At 42.3% G+C, this 24786-nt stretch overlaps 1 protein-coding gene and 1 non-coding gene across 8 annotated transcripts in view; both read left to right on the plus strand.

The window, feature by feature from the left end:
* The window catches only part of celf4 (CUGBP, Elav-like family member 4), a 1152430-nt gene that overhangs the window by 936720 nt on the left and 190924 nt on the right, over nucleotides 1–24786 (plus strand). The window lies entirely within an intron of this gene.
* Nucleotides 7566–7668, plus strand: LOC129704801 (U6 spliceosomal RNA). The gene has a single exon (XR_008724775.1). It is a non-coding gene; the product is annotated as a U6 spliceosomal RNA (small nuclear RNA).

Raw genomic sequence — 24786 nt, forward strand, 5'->3', positions numbered from 1 at the left:
GTGAATCTCTGGAATTCTCTGCCACAGAAGGTAGTTGAGGCCAGTTCGTTGGCTATATTTAAGAGGGAGTTAGATGTGGCCCTTGTAGCTAAAGGGATCAGGGGGTATGGAGAGAAGGCAGGTACAGGATACTGAGTTGGATGATCAGCCATGATCATATTGAATGGCGGTGCAGGCTCGAAGGGCCGAATGGCCTACTCCTGTACCTATTTTCTATGTTTCTATGTTTCTAATAAGATTCAGATTCAGATTCAATTTTAATTGTCATTGTCAGTGTACAGTACAGAGACAACGAAGATGACAACTGATTCAACTTGTCCCGGTGTTCTCCCGTTTTTCCCACCATCTCTCCACCTGCCATCATCCTCCATCCTCCACCCATTCAGTAATTCAAAATGAAGGAGATTTGGAAGCCTTGGGCAAATTGAATTGTTACTTCTTTTTATTTTTTATTTTTACAATCCTAAAGAAAAAAATATTTTTACAATCTGCGCCTGCGCGGTTTAAGATTTTTTTTTAAAAGTCGACTGACTGCCTACCTTGAGTAATTACGCACGGCACGTGCCTGAAACATTTAGACAGGTACAAGGATAGGACAAACGATAAAGCAATAAAGGCCAAACACAGGCAGGTGCGGGCAGGGCGATGAAGGCTGAGAGGCTGAAGCTAAGTGGAAGCCAAGGTACTGAACGGAAACAAGGCCGAAAAGCCAAATAACCAAACGGACACGAGGCCGAAAAGCCAAATGACCGAATGGAAACATAACCTTTTTTTAGTTCAGATGCTTACCAAATCATACATAAAAAACAAGCTTACCAAATCATATATAAAAAACACAATTAAAGCTCCTTCCACCTCGTCAGGCTTTGGATTCAGAACCTAATTACTCATTAAGTGTTTTCTCTGCGACATCCCTGTTTCTTTTGACAACCACTATGATCTCCAGTTGTCAAGTCTAATTTATTTTCGGATGCGCAAGTGTATTGAGGTGTAGGAACAATGAAAAATGTGCTTGCAGCAGCATCACAGGCACATATAGACAATACTCAAAAACATAAATTATACATAATGACATAATTATACACAGTTACATAATTCGAAACAATGCCTCCACGGGCTCTATGTTCCACCGAGATACAAAGAGTACTTGTCAATAGACACAAAATGATGGAGGAACTCAGCGGGACAGGCAGCAACTTTGGCGAGAAGGAATGGGTGACGTTTCAGGTTAAGACCCTTCTTCAGACTGAACTGAACTCTCATCGGTGAGAGTACTTGTGATTGTCTGAAGAGGGGTCTCTATCCAAAACGTCAACCATTCCTTCTATCCAGAGATGCTGCCTGTCCCAGCTTTTTGTGTCTATGTTCAATTTCAGAATTAAATAAAAAATACAGTGCCTATGCAATTCAGCGGACTAGGCGGCATCTGTGGAGGGAATGGATTAGGAGTTATTTCGGGCCAGGGTTCTTCTTCAATAGGAAGGTACTGCAGATGCAGTTGTCTTTGCAAAACGCCAAATGATGTGTGAGAGAGTGAGAGTGAGAGAGATAATGAGAGAGAGAGAACGAGAGAGAGATGGAGAGACTCCAGCCTCTTAACCCCAAGCACTGTGGTAGATCAACGCTTACAAAAATAATGAGCTCTATGATTTTTGGTAGTCCAAAAGTGGCGAAGGAAAATTAAAAATCCCCCCCCCCACCCACCCACCCGTCTCCCCCGGCCAGTGATGTGATGGACGCAGGGTCTGGACCAATCGCTAACAAGGTTTCGGACAAGTCCCGTTCCCGGAGACGTCATGTCCGTTATTTGGCTTTTCGACGTTGCGTCTGTTCGGTTATTTGGCGTCGTATCCGTTCCATTAAGGGGCTGTCCCAGTACGGCGACCTAATCTGCGAGTTCAGAAGAGTCTGCTCTCAACTCATACTCGCAGCATGGTCGACACGAGGTTCTAGGAGATCTCTCCTGCATGCTCGAGAGTAGTCCCCGCGTCCTCGAGGCCTCAGCTAGATCACGGCGTATTTTTCAACATGTTGAAAAATGCCCGCGAGTAAATAAAGGTCGCCATGGAAAAAAACAATATTTTTTTTACTCGTAGGTTTAGTTGAAGTAGTTCGGCATGTTATTGGTAGGTAATCGAGGGTAGTCAAAGGTAATCAAATGTAATCGAAGGTAATCAAAGGTAGTCATAGATAGTCTTCAACATAATCGAAGGAGATCGAATGAGGTCTCTTCACTCTCCACTCTCCACTATTCTCTGTCCAATTTTCCCGAAGTTAGTTGAAGGAGATCTTTTACATAGTCAAAGGAGGTCTTCAGCATGACGCTTTTTCAAACTCTCCTAAACTCTTCTAAACTCGCCAATTCGGTCACCGCAGTGTGACAGGCCCTTTATTTGGCTTTTCGGCGTCATTTCCGCTCGGTATCTTCGGTATCTTGGCTTCCACTTCTTCGCTTCGGCTTCTCGTCCTTCGACGCCCCGTCCGGGTACTGGTGGGACTAGTGCGAGCCAACAGCTATTGCTGAGGGTGGAACCTTCTACTTACCAGAATGCGACCTGGATTAGAGGATATTAGCTATAAGAAAAGTTTGAACAAACTTGCATAGTTTTCACTGGGCCATCGGAGGCTGTGGGGAATGTGAAAGAAGTACGTAAAATTATGAAAAATTATGAAAAATTATAAAATTATGTATAATAAAATTATGATAGGGTAGACACAGAACCTTTGTCCCAGAGTGGAAATGTCAAAGACGAGAGCATGGCTTTAAAGTAAAGGCAAATGTTGAAGATCTAAAAAAGAGCGACCAAAACTCAGTGAACTGCTGCCTTTCATCAGCTTCAACACATCCTCATTCCCCCATCATTTGACAGACTTTGCCATTGTTGCTGCCATCTTTGCCAATGGAACACTTTTGACTACAGATTTTGGGCCAATCCAAGAGCCTTTACAATCGTAACAGTTAAAATAACTCCTCTGTTTGGAGAAACGATAAAAAACCAATTCAAATCCAATTTGAATCCAATTTGGAGTTCAACTCCATTATAGAGTCATATGACATGGAAACAGGCTCCTTGGCCTAACTTGTCCATGCTGACCAATATGTCTCATCTACTAGTCCCACCTACCCACATTTGGCCCATAAATGTTTCCTATCCATGTAAACCACAGCTACCAATGAATGACCTGTGGAGGAAGGAACTGTAGATGCTGATTTTATAGAGGGAGGGATTAGGGGAGGAGGAGAGGGAAAATAACCTGTGGAGGTGAGTGAGGATTGAGGGAGGGAGAGAGATTGAGGGAGAGAAAGGGGTAGGAAGGGAGAGGGGGAAAGTGGGAGAGGTGAGGAGAGTTGGAAAGTAGGGGAGGTGAGAAGAGTGGGGGAGGAGAGGGAATAGAGGGAGAGGTGGGGGGAGTGGAGGTAGGAAGTGCGGAATAGAGGGAGAGGAGGGTAATGGGGAGGTCAGGAGGGATAGTGGAGAGGATAGGGGAGGTGAGGAGTGGGGGATAGAGGGATGGGAGGGGGATAGGGAGCGGAGAGAAGTTATGGCAGGAGGGAGTGACTGAGGGTAGGGGAAATGGGAGGGAGGGAGAGGTGAGGGAGGGAATGGGGAGGGGTGGAGAAGAGGGGAAAGGAGAGGGAGGGTGAAGAGGAGGGGGAGGGGTAAAGGGAAATGAGCAGTGCCTGCGCATTTGGAGGCTATGCATGAGTGGTGCAATATTGCGTTGGGGGGGACGGGTTGCATTGGGGGAATAGGTGAGTGGTGGAATATTGCATTGGGGAACGGGTTGCGTTGGGGGACCAGTCCTCCCGTGTGACAGGGACCAAATGGGTCCCACATAGTCTAGTGACTTTTAAATGTTGTTATACTACGTACCTCAACTACATCCTCCTGCAAATCGTTCCATATACCCACAACCCTACGTGAAAAAGTTGTCTCCCAGGTTCCTACTAAATCTTTCTCCTCTCACCTAAAACCAATGTCCCCTGAATCTTGATTCCCCTACTTGGGTAAAATATTTTGTGCATTTACCCTATCTATTCCCCACTGGCAGCATATTAGCAAATTTGTTGTTACTAATTTAATTTAGTTTAGGTCAGAGATACAGCGTGCAAACTGCCCCTTTGGCCAACCAACGATCCCGCACACTAACAATATCCTATACACTAGGGACAATTTACAGTTGTACCAAGCCAATTAGCCGACAAACCTGCACGTCTTTGGTGTGTGGGAGGAAACCGGAGCTGCCTGAGAAACCCACGCAGGTCACAGGGAGAACGTACTAACTCCATACAGACAGCAACAATAGTCAGGATCGAAGCCAGGGTCTCTGGCACTGTAAGGCAGCAACTCTGTGCCACTGTGCCACTCCCTGATATCCGTACTAGGATATTAGCCTGTATTTACCAGTGGGTCCGCCGTTTATCTTTTGGTATTGTTGGTTCTTTCTGTGAATGCGTAGGAAACAAGGAAACACTGCTCTCCTGGCTGCTGTATGGACATTTCCACATGTAGTATGAAACAAATTGATTTACAAAGCCGTAAGCATAATGTGGACAAAAAAAAAGAACAATTTTAACAACACGCCACAAATTACTTTTGTTTTCGTTGGACACGGACGCACAATAAAACATCAGATGTTGGGGGGGGTTAATGGTTAGTGCAACTGACAACCGGGAAACTTCAAGTTTGCTCCCTCAGCGTCTGCCAAAATTAGATGAAAATATTGAATTTTTAGTCGGCAGATTATCAGCTCATTGAGGCTGCGGGATTATGTTTGTCCGTCATCTCAGAGTTCCATGATTAATTAGTACATTTTGTAGAAAAGCAGCAAAGGAGAAGAGAACAGATCTGCCACGCCATTCACAGCAGGAATTAGAAGACATTATTTTAATGTTAGTAGCTTTAATCACACTGCAGCCTAAATAATATCTTTGGGTGACATATAACAGTGTGAAGCATGGCCACCTGGGACAAGGCAGGAAGCACTGCTGACAATCCTGATGCTCCTTTTCAAGTGAATTATCATAGTGTAGATAACATAAAAATGGTAATTACTGGAGCCTTTCTTTTTATCTATATGGCCAAAATATTGCTAATGGCAGGTTTTCATAAATCTGCTCACAATAATTTTGAGACGTTAACTTGGCTTTAATTGCATGCTTTGTGGGGAATGAGGATTATCAAGCACCAGCGTAATGATCAAGATGAATCTCCTTGACAGTCCGCAGCTTCACTTTGTCATTTCCCTGTGAGATGTTGTAATCTTTCTCCCAGTCAAACGTTCCTCACGCTTTGTTAACTACCATAACAGGGTGCTTCTTTGCAGCTGTTACCCAGTGGGATTTAAGTCCTGCCTCCTACCCATCCTAGCTGGGACCTCTTCATTTCTTTGCACTTCAGACATAGATAATCTCTTTTTTTCTGGGATTTTCAGACATTATATGTTTTTTTAATATAAATACATATATTCACCATTTACTTGTGTGTCACATACATAGGCACCAACGTTATTTTGGTCTGGTACAGCAAGAATAAAGACCAGAACAGACATTTGATTTGACCTTCATCCTGTTTATGAACTTTGTGAAGGGTAGAAGCTTTCCCCATCGCAAGCCTCGGGGTCAACCCATTAAAGCTCAGTCAGAAACATACCAGGTAGTTTCAGACGTCTGAACTGTCCATGTGCCAGTTTGACATATTCTCGTTTAGCCTCCTTCTTCTGTACAAAAAAGCACCCACTGTGTTGAGGTTACCTCAAGGAAGTTCTTCAAGAAAATTCAGAAAAAAATCAATGCCATTAAATATGTTTTGACAGTCAGTAAGATTATATCTGATCTGTAATTAACTCCTTTGGTTAATACCCCTTGATAACTTGGAAGTGGCTGGATTACCAGCATCATTGTATCTACTGTTATCCTAATTCCTCTCTTCCCTCACCTAACTCCAGCAATCTCTCATCACTTGGATCCACCCATCATGTGCTAGCTTTTGACTAATTCCTTCCTCATTATACTAGTTATCTCCCCTCCACTCTTTTATCCAGAGAGTCTTGAACTGAAATGTCGTCTGTTCATTTCCTTCCACTGATATTGCCTCACCTGCTAAGTTCCTCCATCATATTGTTTCTTGCTCAAGAACACAGCCAGCCCCCACCCGCAAACCCAGCCAGCCCCCGCCCGTGAACACAGCCAGCCCCCGTGAACACAGCCAGCCCCCACCTGTGGAACACAGCCCACACTCCTCTCCTTCAGCTTTATTCTTGGCACCAGTGATTGACAGCGGCTGCTGGAAGGGGCGTCGCCATCCCAGCGTATAACAGATCAATAATTTTTGTAATATTTCACCGATCGGAACAAAACTTGGTGCGCTTGGAGCAGAGGAGAACGGTGAGTAAGGTGGTGAAAAAATCTTAGCAATATTGGGTACTGTTTTTTGCGCAAATTTTAAAACAACACAATCCGGAAGTGGACAAGGTGAGAGTTTTAGTAATAGTATAGATAGATAGATAGAGATATAGATAGATATAGATATAGATAGATAGATAGATTTTTGCTCGCCATGTCCTGAAAGAGTTAAGTACTAATGTTGCCAAGGCAGGGAAATGGAGATAGAGTATAGATCAGGTTTGCTCTCATTGAATGACAGAACAGGCTCAAGGGGGTGAATTACCTGCGCCAATGAGCTGGCCATTAGAAAAAACATGTTTTGTTTAAATGGATTGATTCCACATTGAATGGTACTGCCATTTTAGCAATTAGTTAATGAAGAAAAGGTCACTACCATTGTCATTGATGTGATTTTCTGACTGATAAACTTTATTTACTACTGAACTACTCCAGGGCTATGAATGAGCTTACTCCCCTTGAGAGGATTACAGAACCTGCCTGTAAGTGCCCTTGATACAATTCCCATTTTACTTCACCCAATGAAATTATAACAGGTCGACTATCATATCAATGATGTAATCCCAGCATTGTTCCACTTAGTAGTTCAACCGACGGAAATACTTTAAAACTGTTTTTCAACCACTATCAAGGCAGACTGCTCTACCTCATTGAAGACCCTCGGACTATCTTTGATTGGACTTTACTGGACTCTATCTGGCACGAAACGTTATTCACATTGTTCGCTTCATCATGTATCTGTATACTGTGGATGACTCGATTGTAACCATGTATTATCTTTCCGCTGACTGGTTAGCATGCAACAAAAGCTTTTCACTCTACCTCAGTACTCGTGACAATAAACTGATCAAAGTCAAAGAGAACAAAATGCTCATTGAGATAAAGAAGCAGGAATAGGCTATTTAGCTATTTAAGCCTATTTCATCATTTAGTATGATCATGGCTGATTATCCTGTTCCAGCTTTCGCCCTATATCCCTTAATCATTCATTGCATAAGAATAATATATATACACTTCCATCTTTGAACCATGCTGGAAATTCAAGATTTTTGTCACAACAGATCTAATTGAGCACATTTTGCAAGTGCTGGATAAAAAAAAAAAATGTCTGCCCATCAAAGCGTAGCACTTTTGGAAGGTGGAGATGGGTGAAGCAAGAGAGCTAAAGCAGCACATATACTAAAATGGGAATGAAACAAGGAAGATTAGCAAGGCCCTTGCACAAGGACAACAGGCAAATTCGTGAAGCATTGCTTAGCTACAGCCTGGATTGAGGGGTATGAGCTAAAAAGAGAGAATAGACAAACAATATATTTTCTCTGGAACATCGGTGGGTGAGGAGATACCTCGTAGAAGTATATAAAACTAGACCAAGTGCAGACCCGTTGGGTCTGTTCCCCCAATGGTGTGATTTCCCCAACCCAATATTCCACCATGCACCCGTCTCCTCCAATGGAACTGAAGCCGTTGCCAAATGTAAGTTTCCAGCACTCCCCTGCCTCCCTCAATTGCACCTCCCCTGCCTGCTGCAGCAGTGAAAAGTTCAGTGTTCCTGTCTTGCAACATTGTTTCGAAGTGTGTTGGAAGCTGATAGGAAGGAGCAGCCGTCAACGAATCAAAAGGCAGGAAGGGATCCGTACTGCAGGCGGATGTCGGATGGATTTGAGTTTTATATATATATAGATGACGAAAGGCATAGAAGCATAGAAACATAGAAAATAGGTGCAGGAGTAGGCCATTCGGCACTTCGAGTCTACACTGCCATTCAATATGAGCATGGCTGATCATCCAACTCAGTGTCCTATACCTGCCTTCTCTCCATACCCCCTGATCCCTTTAGCCACAAGGGCCACATCTAACTCCCTCTTAAATATAGCCAATGAACTGGCCTCAACTACCTTCTGTGGCAGAGAATTCCAGAGATAGGTTCATTGATAGGTTCGACAGTCTGAACCTTTTTCCCAGAGTGGAAATGTCAAAGAATACAAGGAATAACTTTAAAGTGTGAGAGGAAATATTTAAAGGAAATGTGCAGGGCAAGTTTTTTACACAAAGAGTGGTGGATGCTTGAATGCGCTACACAGTCTGATGATAGAAACTAATATGATACTGGTGTTTAAGAGGTGTTTTAGTGGGCACATGTATATGCAGGTATTGAAGGAATATGAATCATGTGCAGCACACAAGATTAATTTAATTGGCCTCATGTTCGGCACAGTCAATGTGGCTGAAGAGTCTATTCCTATTCTGTACGGTGGTGAATCTGTGGAATTAATTGCCACAGATGGCAGTGGAGGGCAAGTCATAGGGTATTTTTAAAGCAGACACTGATAAGTTCTTGAGAAGTAAGGCCATCAAAGATTACAGGGAGAAAGCAGGAAGAATGATGTGTTGAGGGAAAAATAGATCAGCCATGATTGAATGACAGAGCAGACTCGATGGGCCGAATGGATGAATTCTGCTCCAGCATCTTATGGTCTTTACGTTTCTTACAAGTTGTTCTGAGGCAGATTTTGGCATATGTTGAGTTTTTCCTCCTTAAGCTATTTACTTTTTAACCTTTTTAGTTATTCTGTTAGGCATTCAAGAGTGTCTCAGATGTTTACCATAATCCATTATCGATAATTATATTATGCATCGCAGATACCTATTATTCTATATGAATAATATAACCGTCGACAATAAAATCGTGTAAACAATTGAGGAAAGAAAGCTTTGCAAACACACTGCAGTGCCTTTGTGAAGTTGAAGGATATTGTTCAAGGGCCTTATATTTTCTCTTAAATGTGCTTAATTTGCATAGGCTTTAAGACGAGCAGTACAAATCCACAAACTACAATAAAAATGTTAATCTTTTTTTTTGTTGTGCAGCCTTATAATGCCTTTTTGATTGTTGTTTCTGCATGAATAAAACACAGCTGTACATCTCAATAGGATTTCAGAGGTGCGGAGGCTTCTGCCTAAAATAAGCAGTTATTAACATAGCTGATCAGTGCTAGAATGTATCTTGAGGGCATTTCATTATGAGTTAAATCAGATTATTTTTACCTTTTTGAAATTAATTCCAGTAACATGGCTGGAATATTTTATGCATTTTTTTTTTCGAATGAGTCAGGACGTTTATGTTGTGAACTAAATCCTGGAACTGGAGCAAAAATAAAACTGCTGGAGGAACTCAGCTTCATCTGCTTTGGCTAAGCAATGGTTGACATTTTGGATTGTGATCTTAACATGAAACATCACCCATCCCTTTGCCTCTGGCAGCTTATTTCCATACACCCACTGTGTGAAAAAGTTACCCTCGGGTTCCTATTAATTTTTTCCCCTCTCACATTAAGCTTATGCCCTTGATTCTGCTATACTGGCTAAAAGTGTGCATCTGCCGTATCTATTCGCCTCATGATCTTATATACCTTTATACGATCACCCCTTGTGCTCCTGCGCTCCAAGGAATAAATACCTAGCCTTCCCAACCACTCCCTATAGCTCATGCTCTTAACTCCTGGCAACATCCTCGTAACATGCTTCGGGATCTTCAAACAGTGAAGGGGTAAAGATATTCTAGCCAAATAAATCACTTTTTTCTACAAGAGCAGGAATATGGAACATCAGTGTAACAATTAACAAGGCATAATTGAGAAGAATTGGATAATGGAAGTGTGGAATGGGTTTCTTGCAAATTAGTCAATGCTATATTGATTTAACTTCTTCCAGAACCAAACCGTAAGTACTTAATCACTCATTATAAAATAGCAACCCAGCCACAAACAGTTGAAGATAAGCCCACAACAGGAAATTATACAACTTCTGCAGTCACTATGGTTAGCTACAAGGAGAGATTGGCCAGACTTGGGTTGTTTCCTCTAGAACGTCGGGGGTTGAGGGGACAGCTGATAAAAATGTATAAAATTATAAAATTATGAGATCGGGTAGATGGTCAGAACTTTTTTCCCAGGATGGAAAAATCAGATACCAGAGACCAGTGAGAGGGGCCAAGTTTAAAGGAGATGTGTGGGGCAAGTGTTTATAGCATGGATACAGGCACTTGAACTTCGGCCCAACTTGCCAATGCCGACCAGCGTGCCCCAATCTATACTGATTTAGTTTAGCTTTGAGATAAAGCGCATAAACAGGCCCTTTAGCTCACCAAGTCCGTGCCGACCAGCGATCCCCACATATTAACACTATCCTACACACACACCAGGGACAATTTACATTTATACCGCCAAATAACCTACAAACCTGTACGTCTTTGGAGTGTGGGAGGAAACTGAAGATCTCAGAGAAAACCAACATGGGCACGGGGAGAACATACAAACTCCATACAGACAGCACCCGTAGTTGGGATCGAACTCAGGTCTCTGGCGCTGAAAGCACTGTAAGGCAGCAACTCTACCTCTGCTCCACCATGTTGCCCATGCTTGGCTCATACCCAGTCCTATCCTGTCATATCCCTCTAAACCTGTCCAGTTGTCTGAACCTTAATCTTCTCCACCAACAGCTTGTTCCATATACTCACCACCCTTTGTATAAACAAAGTTACCCCACAGGTTCCAATTAATTTCTTGAACTTTCCCCATCATCTGATATTCATTTTCTTTATGTGATTAAGTCGGAGCTGGGACAAACACTTCTTCCATCAATGTTATTGCGAAATGAAGCCATTATCCTCAAAATACTCCAATCAAAGTTCAAATATCAGAATATACAATTGTAAGTAGTCTTTTCCATTTAGTATGGACATGACTGATGGATGGATGTATTTTTAAAATCTTGTTGCAATATATCTGTGGTGGAGTTTAGATTTATTGAAATATTGAAATTAAAATTGGTAGTTGAATTTCTGTTTTGGAAAATTAGTGATAAAAGCAATAACCAAAGAAGGAAATGAAAAGTGACAATTGTGATGAAGAAATCATGGTCATGATGTTATGAAGAAAATAATGGAACAGGAAATTATTTGATAAAAAAATATATATACTTGAATTATACACTTGAATGAGGGATAGTATAGCATTCGTTGTTCAAGTGAATTCCTTCTCTGTGAATACTTTTGACTAACATTTGAGAACAAATGAGTTATTTGCTTAACTTGAATTAATCAAATAAATTAGCACACTTCACTTTATTTTAAATTGAGATACAAATTTAATGCAATTAAGAAATTATTCTAATGATGATGAGTGGGAAATGATTTTGCACATTAAAAAATACTTTACTCTAGGATATGTAAAATTAAAGAGCATTAGTTGGAATAATGTCTGTGTGTTGTCTGGTGGAATACTTTTTTGTCAGCTGCTGTTTCTGCAATGCAGCTAGTCTACATGCTGAAGGATGTTTAGAACCACAGCAAGCTGAGCGCAGTCTTTATTTACTAGATATTTTCTGTTCTAAGCAACAAACATGCTCCAAACACCCATTCATACCAACTAAATTATGCATAAAGGTGAAGGAAGCAGAGCCTCATTTCTTTGAAAAAGGAGACTTCAAGGTGACTTAATTGGGGTTTGAAGATTATGAAGGAAAATTGTAATATTCATTATCATGAAGTCTTCAAGTAGCTGGGGAGTTGGGTTAAAAATGACCAAGTTAGCTTTTACATTTCCAAAAAAAAGTTAGTGCTGTTCTTTAATGGATTGTTAGAGAAAACCATTAATGTAAATGGATTCAAATAATATATTAATTGAGTTTCTAAAGAGAACAGCGATTGAAAATATGAAGCAAAGGAAAAATTTGTAATTTTGAGTATGATTTTTCTTAAGTATCAAGTATACTGGCATTGATCACTCCATTGTTAGTCTGTGAGACCACATTGTACAATTACTCATCATATAAGACATTTGTCTAGAGGTTTAATAATAGAACTCGCCCATTATTTCCACAATCATTAATCTATCATCTTAGCAAAGACATTTATAATGGAAAACAATATATTACTGCAGCTTGCCACAGTTTCCAGTGGAATTATATTAAAATTAATATTTTCAAAAGTTTGACAAATTAAAATAATAACAAATTAAAAATGAATTTTAAAAACATTTATACTTTACTATTTCCTCTCTTTCTAACATCATTGAACTCATTGTCAAATGAATGCAAGTCTGACAAATAACCTGTTGCCCCAAATTGCAAATATGGTTCTTCTAATGCAACACATTATGGATGCTGGAAATCTAATATAACGAAGAAAGCATGATAAAACTCAGCAATTCCCGGGATGGCGGGACTGTCATATGTTGATAGAATGGAGCGGCTGGGCTTGTGTACTCTAGAATTTAGGATGAGAGGGTATCTTATTGAAACATATAAGATTACTAAGGGTTTGCACTCGCTAAACACAAGAAAAATGTTCCCGATGTTGGGGGAGTCCAGAACCAGGGACCACAGTTTAAGAATAAGGGGCAAGCCATTTAGAATGGAGATGAGGAAAACCTTTTTCACACAAAGGGTTGTGAATTTGTGGAATTCTCTGCCTCAGGAGGCAGTGGAGGCCAATTCTCTGTATGCTTTGTTGGATAGAGCTCTTAAAGATAGCGGAGTCATGGGATATGGGGAGAAAGCAGGAACAGGCCATGATCACAATGAATGGTGGTGCTGGCTCGAAGGGCTGAATGGCCTATTCCTGCACCTATTATCTATTGTCTATCAGACTGTGGAGGGAGGGGAGAGAAGTGTCAGCTTGCTGCAAGACGAGCCTCAGCTTCCATAGAGTGGATATGGAGAGGATGTTTCCACTAGTAGGAGAGTCTAGGACTACAGGTGATAGCCTCAGAATTACAGTACGTTCCTTTAAGAAGGAGATGAGAAGGAATTTATTTTGTCAGTGGGTGGTGAATCTGTGTAATTCTTTGCTGCAGAATGTTGTGGCAGCACAGAGCATGGGAGGAAACCAGAGATCATAGAAACATAGAAACATAGAAAATAGGTGCAGGAGTAGGCCATTCGGCCCTTCGAGCCTGCACCGCCATTCAATATGATCATGGCTGATCATCCAACTCAGTATCCTGTACCTGCCTTCTCTCCATACCCCCTGATCCCTTTAGCCACAAGGGCCACATCTAACTCCCTCTTAAATATAGCCAATGAACTGGCCTCAACTACCTTCTGTGGCAGTGATTTCCAGAGATTCACCACTCTCTGTGTGAAAAATGTTTTTCTCATCTCGGTCCTAAAGGATTTTCCCTTTATCCGTAAACTGTGACCCCTTGTCCTGGACTTCCCCAAAATCGGGACCAATCTTCCTGCATCTAGCCTGTCCAACCCCTTAAGAATTTTGTAAGTTTCTATAAGATCCCCCTTCAATCTCCTAAATTCTAGTGAGTACAAGCCAAGTCTATCCAGTCTTTGTTCATATGAAAGTTCTGACATCCCAGGAATCAGTCTGGTGAACCTTCTCTGTACTCCCTCTTTAGCAAGAATGTCTTTCCTCAGATCACGGAGAAAACCCATGCAGTGTCATGGGGAAAACGTACAAACTCCATACAGACAAGCACCCACAGTCAAGATCGAACCAGGGTCTCTGGCGCCGTCTACTCCACGCTACAGTGCCGCCCAAGTTACTAGAGATGGTACATCATTTCCTGAAAATTGTGACACAGGTAGACGGTAGTGACAAAAGCATTTGTCATACCTGCTTCTTTAAGGGCAGAAAGCATAGTGATTAGCATGTTACTTCGAAATTATATGTCATGTTGAGACTATGCATTGTTCTATTTGCCGAGCTGTAGAAAATAGGTAATTAAGCTGGAAAGGGTGCAGAAATGATGCAGGGTGCAGAGTGTTAAGGAGGGGCTGCACAGCAATAGGTGCATTATTTTGCAACTCTGTAAGTCATTGGTGAATATGTATCGTTCTATTCGCCTAGCTAGCAGAAAGATGTCATTAAGTTAGAAAGGGTGCAGAAATGATTGACGAGAATGAGTGATAAGGAAGGGCTGGATAGCCTGGGACTTTTTTCCCCAGGAGTGTAGTAGAAGATTGAGGGGGTAACTTTCTAGCGGCAAGTAAATCACAAAGGGTGGGCATAAGATGGATGGCCACAGTCTTGTTTTTCCAGGGTAGTGCAGTCTAAAACTGAAGGGCATCGATGTAAACTGAGAGGGGGAAGATGTAAATAGGACCTGAGGGGCCAATATTTCACACATGGGTACAGTGCGCCATACTAGTTGGACATAACTAGTTGCTGGCTGTCTTCTCTGGTGAAGCTCTGCCAGGCCTGTATTGCAGCATCTTTGGCTTATGCTTCTTTTGGGGGCTAGTCCCCTTCAGTTTTCTCTTCAGCATATAAAAGGCATGCTCAATTGGGTTCAGATCAGGTGATTGACTTGGCCACTCAAGAATTGACCATATTTTAGCTTTGAAAAACAGCTTTAACAGTATGTTTGGGATCATTGTCTTGCTGTAGAATGAACTGCCGGCCAATGAGTTTTGAGGCATTAGTTTGAACTTAAGCAGATAGGATGTGTCTACACACTTTAGAATTCATTATGCTACTACCATCATCAGCTGTATATGGGATAATAAGGGTAATAAGTCCTTTTTCCAGAACTTTGGTTACTTTAAAGTACTTCTTGGCAAAATGTAACGTGGACATTTTATTTGTGAGGCTAACCTGTGGTTTGCATCTTGCTGTGTAGCCTCTGTATTTCTGTTCATGAAGTCTGCTGCAGACAATGGTCATTGAGAAATCTACACCTGACTCCAGAAGAGTGTTTCTGATCTGTCAGACAGGTGTTTGGGGATTTTTCTTTTAATCTAGAGAGAATTCTTCTGTCATCAGCTGTGGAGGTCTTCCTTGGCCTGCCAGTCCCTTTGCGATTAGTAAGCTCACCAGTGCTCTCTTTCTTCTTAACGATGTTCCAAACAGTTGATTTTGGTAAGCCTATGGTTTGGCTGATGCCTCTAACAGTTGTATTCTTGTTTCTCAGTCTCATAATGGCTTCTTTGACTTTAATTAACACAACTTTGGTCCTCATGTTGATAAACAGCAATACATGTTTCCAAAGGTGATGGGAAGACTGGAGGGAAGACTAGGTGCTGAGAGCTCTCTTATACCTGCATTAAGGAGGCAATTAAACACACCCGAACAATTACAAATGCCTGTGAAACCATTCGTCCGAAACATTATGGTACCCTGACATGGTACCATAATGTATAAACATGGTACATGGGACTATGTATAAACACAGCTGTAATTTCTACATGGTGAAACTAAAATGTATAAAAATGGCCTTTAATAAAATCTGACAATGTGCACTTTAACCACGTGATTTTTTTCTATTACAAATCTCAAATTGTGGAGTACAGAGGCAAATAAGTAAATGATGGGTCTTTGTCCAAAACATTATGTAGGGCACTGTATATGGAAAAACCTGCCAGAGGAAGCTACAGAGGTGGACACAATTACACTGTTTAAAAATACATTTGTCCAAGTGCATGTATAGAAAAGGTTTTGAGGGAAATTAGCAAAATGCAGGTAGATGGGACTAACTGATGCAGAATAATATAGATAAATGTGAGGTTTTCCACTTTGGCGGCAAAAACAAGGGGGCAGATAATTATCTCAATGGGGTTAGGTTAGGTAAGGGGGAGGTACAGTGAGTCCTGGGTGTCCTTGTACATCAGTCACTGAAAGTTGGCGTGCAGGCACAGCAGGCAGTGAAGAAAGTTAATGGAATGTTGGCCTTCATAACAAGAGGATTTCAGTATAGGAGTAAAGAGGTTCTTCTGCAGTTGTATAGGGCTCTGGTAAGACCACATCTGGAGTAGTGTGTACAGTTTTGGTCTCCTAATTTGAGGAAGGACATCCTTGTGATTGAGGCAGTGCAGCATAGGTTCACGAGATTGATCCCTGGGATGGCGGGACTGTCATATGAGGAAAGATTGAAAAGACTAGGCTTGTATTCACTGGAGTTCTGCAGGATGAGGGGGGATCCTATAGAAACATATAAAATTATAAAAGGATTGGACAAGCTAGATGCAGGAAAAAAGTCCCCAATGTTGGGCGAGTCCAGAACCAGGGACCACAGTCTTAGAATAAAGAGGAGGCCATTTAAGACTGAGGTGAGAAAAAACTTTTTCACCCAGAGAGTTGTGAATTTGTGGAATTCCCTGCCACAGAGGGCAGTGGAGGCCAAATCACTGGCTGGATTTAAGAGAGAGTTAGATAGAGCTCTAGGGGCTAGTGGAATCAAGGGATATGAGGATAAGGCAGGCATGGGTTATTATTTGGGGACGATCAGCCATGATCACAATGAATGGCGGTGCTGGCTCGAAGGGTTGAATGGCCTCCTCCTGCACCTATTTTCCATGTTTCTATGTTTCTATGTAACTCAGATAGCTATCTTGGTCAGCATGGACAATTTGGGCTAAAGTATTTCAGAATTGTATAACTGTAATTCTACGACTCTATGACCAACAGCTCAAGAAGATGCAAAGGGAGAGATATATGGGGCTCCTTCAGAAGTTTTCAGTCTACTCTGGCTACAGAAGAAATGCCAAATCACCGGAGGGAAGCAAATGTAAAATCTTTATTCAAGAATGCCAGCAGGGATAAGCCCAGTTATTTCAAGCCTGTAAATCTAACATCATTAGTAGGGATATAATTAGAAAAAAATCATGAGGGACTATATTAATCCACATTTGGAAAAGCAGAGACTGATCAGGGACAGCCGGAGATGCGGTATGACAAATTTGATTGACCTAATATGTTGATGTGGATAGCGTAATTGATATAGTCTATATAAACTTTAGTAAAGCCTTTAAACAAAGTTCCACGTGAGAGACCAGTGCAATAAGATGCAATCCACGGTGTCCAAAGTAATTTTGCATATCGGATCCAAATATGTGGGAGGGAACTGCAGATGCTGGTTTAAATTGAAGATAGACACAAAAAGCTGGAGTAACTCAGCAGGACAGGCAGCATCACTGGAGAGAAGGAATGGGTGACGTTTCAGATTGAGACCCAAGGGTCTGAAGAAGGGTCTCAATCCGCAACATCACCTATTCCATCTCTCTAGAGATGCTGCCTGTCCCGCTGAGTTACTCCAGCTTTTTGTATCTATCTTTCGACCTAAAATGTTTGGTAGTTGATGACAGTCAAAGTCATAGTCAAGTTTATTCATCGCATACACATACGAGATGTGCAGTGAAATGAAAAGTGGCAATGCTCGCAGATTGCGCAAAAAAAACTACAAAACAGAATGGAACAGGAACACATATTCACATATTGCATATTTGTGGGAGAAAAAAAACAATTTAAAAAAATACACAACAGTAAAAAGGTACAGTAAAGTTAGTCCCTGGAGAGATAGGAGTTTACAGTCCGAATGGCCTCTGGGAAGAAACTCCTTCTCATCCTCTTTGTTTATACAGCATGGCAACGGAGGCCGTTGCTGGGGTGGAAGGGGTCTTCCATGATCTTGTTGGCTCTGGAGTTGCACCTCCTGATGTATAGTTCGCGCAGGAGGGGCGAGTGCTTTCGGCCGAAAAGTGCTTTCTGCAGAGCCCTCTTGTCCTGAACAGAGCAGTTCCCAAACCAAATCGTGATGTTTCCGGACAAGATGCTTTCCACAGCCGCTAAGGGTGATGTTTGAAAGCCTGTACCCTGGAACCCTTGTTGTTTGTTATATACATTAACTATTTGGATGTATGATTAGTTAGTTAAAAGACTAATGGTGTTGCTGCTTATATTGAAAAGGCTAGTCTTTGACATTGATAAGTTGGTAAGATGGACACATGGAATTTAATCCTAGAAAAGGTAAAGTGGTATACTTTAGGAGAACTAATATATATTGAATAGTAAGTACTAAGGAAAAGAAAGACATTGGTCTGCATGTCCAAACATCTTTGAATAATATAAAGAATCTAAGAATATAAAGCAGGATAGTAAAAGCATCTTTAGGTATGTGAAGAGGAAAAAAATTGTTAAGACCAAAGTTGGACCCTTGAAGAATGAAAAAGATGAATTTATTATGGGGAACAAGGAATTGGCAGATGAGTTGAACAGGTACTTTGGATCTGTCTTCACTAAGGAGGACACAAACAATCTTCCTGATATAGTAGTGGCCAGAGGATCTGAGGTGACGGAGGAACTGAAGGAAATCCACATTAGGCAGGAAATGGTGTTGGATAGACTGATGGGACTGAAGGCTGATAAATCCCCAGGGCCTGATGGTCTGCATCCCAGGGTACTTAAGGAAGTGGCTCTAGAAATTGTGGATGCATTGGTGATAATTTTCCAATGTTCTATAAACTCAGGATCAGTTCCTGTGGATTGGAGGGTAGCTAATGTTATCCCACTTTTTAAGAAAGGCGGGAGAGAGAAAACAGGGAATTATAGACCAGTTAGCCTGACTCCGGTGGTGGGGAAGATGCTGGAGTCAATTATAAAAGATGAGATAGCGGCACATTTGGATAGCAGTAACAGGATCGGTCCGAGTCAGCATGGACTTACGAAGGGGAAATCATGCTTGACTAATCTTCTGGAATTTTTTGTAGATGTAACTAGGAACATGGACAAGGGAGAGCCAGTGGATGTAGTGTACCTGGACTATCAGAAAGCATTTGATAAGGTCCCACATAGGAGATTAATGGGCAAAATTAGGGCACATGGTATTGGGGGCAGAGTGCTGACATGGATAGAGAATTGGTTGGCAGACAGGAAACAAAGAGTAGGGATTGATTGGTCCCTTTCAGAATGGCGGCAGTGACTAGTGGGGTACCACAAGGCTCGGTGCTGGGACCGCAGCTATTTACAATATACATCAATTATTTGGATGAAGGGATTTAAAGTAACATTAGCAAATTTGCAGATGACACAAAGCTGGGTGGCAGTGTGAACTGTGAGGAGGATGCTATGAGAGTGCAGGGTGGCTTGGACAGGTTGGGGGAGTGGGCAGATGCATGGCAGATGCAGTTTAATGCGGATAAATGTGAGGTTATCCACTTTGGTAGCAAAAACAGGAAGGCAGATGACTATCTAAATGGTGTCAAGTTGGGAAAAGGGGAAGTACAACAGGATCTGGGGGTCCTTGTACATCAGTCTATGAAAGTAAGCATGCAGGTACAGCAGGCAGTGAAGAAAGCGAATGGCATGTTGGCGTTTATAACAAGAGGAATCGAATATAGGAGCAAAGAGGACCTTCTGCAGTTGTACAGAGCCCTAGTGAGACTATACCTGGAGTATTGTGTATAGTTTTGGTCCCCTAATTTGACGAAGGACATTCTTGCTATTGAGGGAGTGCAGCGTAGGTTTACAAGGTTAATTCCCGGGATGGCGGGACTGTCATATGATGAGAGAATGGAGCGGCTGGGATGTACATTCTGGTGTTTAGAAGGATGAGAGGAGATCTCATTGAAACGTATAAGATTGTTAAGGGTTTGGACACACTAGAGGCAGGATACATGTTCCCGATGTAGGGGGAGTCCAGAACCAAGGGACACAGTTTAAGAATAAGGAGTAAGCCATATAGAACGGAGTCGAGGAAACACTTTTTCTCACAGAGAGTGGTGAGTCTTCGGATTTCTCTGCCTCAGAGGGCGGTGGAGGTGGGTTCTCTTGATGCTTTCAAGAGAGAGCTAGATAGGGCTCTTCAAAATAGCCAGGGGATATAAGGAAACATAGAAACATAGAAATTAGGTGCAGGAGTAGGCCATTCGGCCCTACGAGCCTGCACCGCCATTCAATATGATCATGGCTGATCAGCCAACTCAGTATCCTGTACCTGCCTTCTCTCCATACCCCCTGATCCCCTTAGCCACAAGGGCCACATCTAACTCCCTCTTGTGGCTAAGGGGATCAGGGGGTATGGAGAGAAGGCAGGTACGGGATACTGAGTTGGATGATCAGCCATGATCATATTGAATGGCGGTGCAGGCTCGAAGGGCCGAATGGCCTACTCCTGCACCTAATTTCTATGTTTCTATGTTTCCTTATCAGGGGGTATGGAGAGAAGGCCGGAACAGGGTACAGATTGGGGATGATCAGCCATGATCACATTGAATGGCGGTGCTGGTTCGAAGGGCTGAATGGCCTACTCCTGCACCTATTGTCTATTGTTTATTGTCTATTGTCTATTGAAAGAACCAGCACAGTCAGAACTGGCACAGGCAGACGGCAAAAGATGGTACTGTATAAATATGGATAGGTACATGGCGCCCAACATTGGTACTATGGGCAAAATATGCTGTTTCCATGCTGTTTGCCTTGCTGAATATCTCCAGCAACCTCTGTTTTATTTCAGATTTCTTGCATTTGCATTATTTTGGATCTATATCTAAAGAAGAGTATAAATGACAAAGACAAGATTATTGCTAGCACCTTCTGCACAAATGGCAAGAGATTTGAGCACTAGAGTCATAAAGTATATAGAGCTGTACAGCACAGACATAGGCAGAAACAGCCCAACTAGTCATGTGATAGGTGCAGAATGAGGCCACTCGACCCATCAAGCCTACTCCACCATTCAGTGCAAGACAATGTTTTGTTTCTAACTGATTTAAAATTTATGAATTCCTGTGAGTTTTGTATGTCGCATAAGATTTGGCGATTTTTGGGTTCCTTTCAATTTACACAATTGAGACAGTGTGGGTGAATAAGTGAGGAAATGAAAATGCTTTTGAATGTTTGTTAAAACTGTAGGAGGAGGAAATATGAATTAATCTTATGTTCTGTCCAAACTGATTATGTACCAAGGAATAGGATGTGACAAAGGGAGAAATTCTGTGCTATTTAATTAGAAACTAGAATAAATGGGACCCGTTGGGTCCCTGTCACACAGGAGGCTTGGTCCCCCAATGCAATATTCCAACACTCACCCATAGCCCTCAACTGCACAGGTGCAGCTCATTTCTTTTCATCCCAAGCACTCTCTCCCCCTCCTCTTCACCCTCTCTCTTCTTTCCCCTCTCCTCCTCGCCTCCCACGATCCCTCCCTAACCACTCTCCCTCTCCTTTTCCCTACTCTCGTTCACTCCCTCTGTCCATAACTTCTCTCCCCTCCCTCCCTATTCCTCTATCCCCCACTCCTCACCTTGCCCTATCCTCCCCACTATCCCTCCTCACCTCCCCACTGCCCTCCGCTCCCTCTATTCCCCACACCCTACCTCCGCCACTCCCCCACTACCCCCTCCTCTACTCCCCCCTCCTCTCCCTCTATTCCCTCTCCTCCCCCACTCTCACCTCCTCCCTCTTCTTTTCCCTCTCCTCCCCAATCCCTCCATCACCTCTCCTTTTCCCTACCCTCAGTCACTCCATCCCTCCCTCCATAACTCCTCCACTCCCCATTCCCATCCTCTCCCTTTATCCCCGTCCTCCCCCACACTCCCTTCTCACCTCGCCAGGATCTCGAGGTTGCCGCTCCTCTCTCTTCTTGCGTGCCCCGGAGGAGCCTCAGCCGATGGCGTTCTCGGCTCGGCCCGAAAGCATCAGCAGCCGGGCCGCTTCCGGACCCTCCGGAAATTGTGTCCGGTTGGAGACCTCCGCGGCCACCCCTCAGTTCCAGTAAAGACGCGATGGTGCAGGAAGGGGCGGACCATCCCGGAGAGTGACAGGAGAAGAGACTAATCCGCGCGGCGATGACTGGCAGGAGAGGAGATCGATCTGCACTCCTGCGGTTTTTACAATTTTTAAACATCACTAACTTTTACAATATACTTTTACAATATACTACCGATTGGAATGAAACCTGTTGCACACGCAGCACAGGGGAACGGCGAGTAAGCTGACGAAAAATCATAGCGCTATCGTGTACCGTTTTTGCGCAAATAGAAAAACCGCGCAAACCGGAAGAGCACAAGATCAGAGTTATGAATAGATAGATCAAGTTGCAGGATATTTTATAGCAGCATGTCTTCACGAAGCAGTGTGACTGGAAAGCTGTATGGAGCCTCACCTACTTTTCTATTTTCCTTTGGCATTAATGTGAACGTTTAATTTCCCTGTTGATCATAAGGTCATAAGTAATAATAAGTAAGCTCATAAGGTTATAGGTAATAGGAGCAGAATTAGGCCATTTGGCCCAAGACGTCTACTCCGCCATTCAATCATGGCTGATCTATCTCTCCCGCCTAATCCCATTCTCCTGCTGTCTCCCCATAAACCCTGACACGTGTACTAATCAAGAATCTATCTATCTCTGCCTTAAAAATATCCATTGACTTGGTGTCCACAGCCTTCTGTGGTAAAGAATTCCACAGATTCACCACCCTGGTCCATACCAACCAAGTTGCTGAACCATGCACCAGTCTGCACCTGACCCATTTCTCTCCAAATCTTATCTTTTCATGTAGCCGTCCAAGTGTCTTTTAAATGTTATAATTGTTCCTGCCTTTAACACTGGTTCTTTCAAGGATGTTTGGATGTTCTTGCAAGGATATATCATGCTACCCGGAGGCAGCTCATGTACCCACCATCCACTGTGTGGAAAAGGTTGTTCCTCAGATCCCTTTTAAATCTGTCCCTTCCCGCCTTAAAGCCCTTTAATTTTCGACTCTGATACATTTGGGGAAAATAAAAAGCATAATTCTTCACCTTATCTATGTCTTTCATGGTTTTATATACATCAATAAGGTCACCCCTCAGCCTCCTACAGTCCAGGGAGAAAGGACCAAGCCTTTCCAACCTTTCCCTATAACTTAAATCCTCGGCTCACATTTACTCTCAGCAACCAGCTCCAAGAATAATTCCACATTTGCCATTTGCAAGACCTCTTGACCCTTGCTTTGTTTACATACTTCAATCAATGTCATCATGTTTTGTCTTGCACTCTTACAATTTTGTAGGACACATAAGGAGGCTATTCGGCTCACCAGGTCAATGCTGCCTCCCAGGGAGAAATCCTATTTGTCTCATTTCCTTTCAGCTTTCTGCCCTATGCCCCTATGACTTATTTCCGCTCACAAATGCCCATCACACAGGCACATCTGTTGAGGGGAAAAGTTTCTCATATTGACCCTGTCTGTCATTTTCCTACATTGAGCAGTAATTTAGTGAAGCCAATTAACCCACCTGGAAGCCATTGAGATGTGGGAGGGTGCCAGAGCACCCAGTGGAAACCTATAGGGTCATAAAGAGAAGATGCTTAGTCCCCACAGACAACACTTGAGGTCAGGATTGAAGCAGGGTCTCTGAAGCAGTGAGGCAGCAACAGTAATTGCTGTGCCATCGTGCTGTTCATCACTATAGTATAATCCAATTTGTCATTTAATCTCCCTCGCCTTTGACCCTATCACAGAATTTATTTTCTTCTTCTGTCTCCTCTCCCACCTCTCTCTGGCTTTGGACTTGATTAAAATCTGTTACATCATTAATTTTTGCCACTTACAATGAAAAGACAACTACTTGAAATGTTAGGTAGACAGCGGGACAGGCAGCATCTCTGGAGAGAAGGAATGGGTGACGTTTTGGGTCGAGACTCTTCTTCATACTCGACCCGAAACATCACCCATTCTTTCTCTCCAGAGATGCTGCCTGTCCCGCTGAGTTACTCAAGCAGTTTGTGTCTACCTTCGATTTAAACCAGCATCTGCAGTCCTTTCCTGCAAATACTTAAAATGTTAAGTATGTTTCCCTTATCACTGGTGCTGCCTGATCTGCTGAATATTTCTGTCATTTTCTGTTCTTGGTGCAAAGTGTTTTATTCTGCATTCTGATTTGACGAGTTTAATGTGAAATACAAGCAAAATAACAACTGCGGTTTCATCATCTTTAGCCATAGCTCGTGCGCACAGATGCTGAAAAAGTAGTAATAACTATCTGAAAATTGTGCTGCAGGATAATAAAATAAATGGATCAGTGTCTTTTGTAAGATACTGAAGAGAAATTTAATAAAAATGCATTAAGCATTCAAACACTAATGTTCCAACGGAGAAGAGAGTGGCAGAGACTGAAAACTGGGCACGTTCTCATTAAAATTATACTGGATTTAGTTTAACAGCATCACTAGATTTATGTTTTGCTGGATTATATAAAATACATTTTTTATGTATTGTGTTTGTTATTATTCTACATTTCTGTGCAGGATTTCTCTGTCATTTTGACAAACTGCCTTGAGTCATTGATACAGCTTCTTAAAACCGAGCTGAACACAATTCATCAAAGCTAATCCTAGTGCTCCAAGGAATTAGATATAAAATAACTAAACAACTTAATGCTTGACAAGTGTCTTTTCCTTACTCATCGCTTCCTATTTCTTTTTTATATATTGTCTTTATTTTGATGATCTTTTCTCTGATTTGTCAGAACAGGGTTTTTTTCCCCTTGCTTGCCAGCTGTATCAAGGAGCTGTGTTCTAACACATGCTGGTGCTATTCCATTCCAAATGTTGAAGTCATATGGGCTACATAAGCAGCAGTTACCATGGTGCATGCTAAGCCACAGC

Source organism: Leucoraja erinacea, chromosome 1 (genome assembly GCF_028641065.1).
Source record: "Leucoraja erinacea ecotype New England chromosome 1, Leri_hhj_1, whole genome shotgun sequence".
Lineage (NCBI taxonomy): Eukaryota > Metazoa > Chordata > Chondrichthyes > Rajiformes > Rajidae > Leucoraja > Leucoraja erinaceus.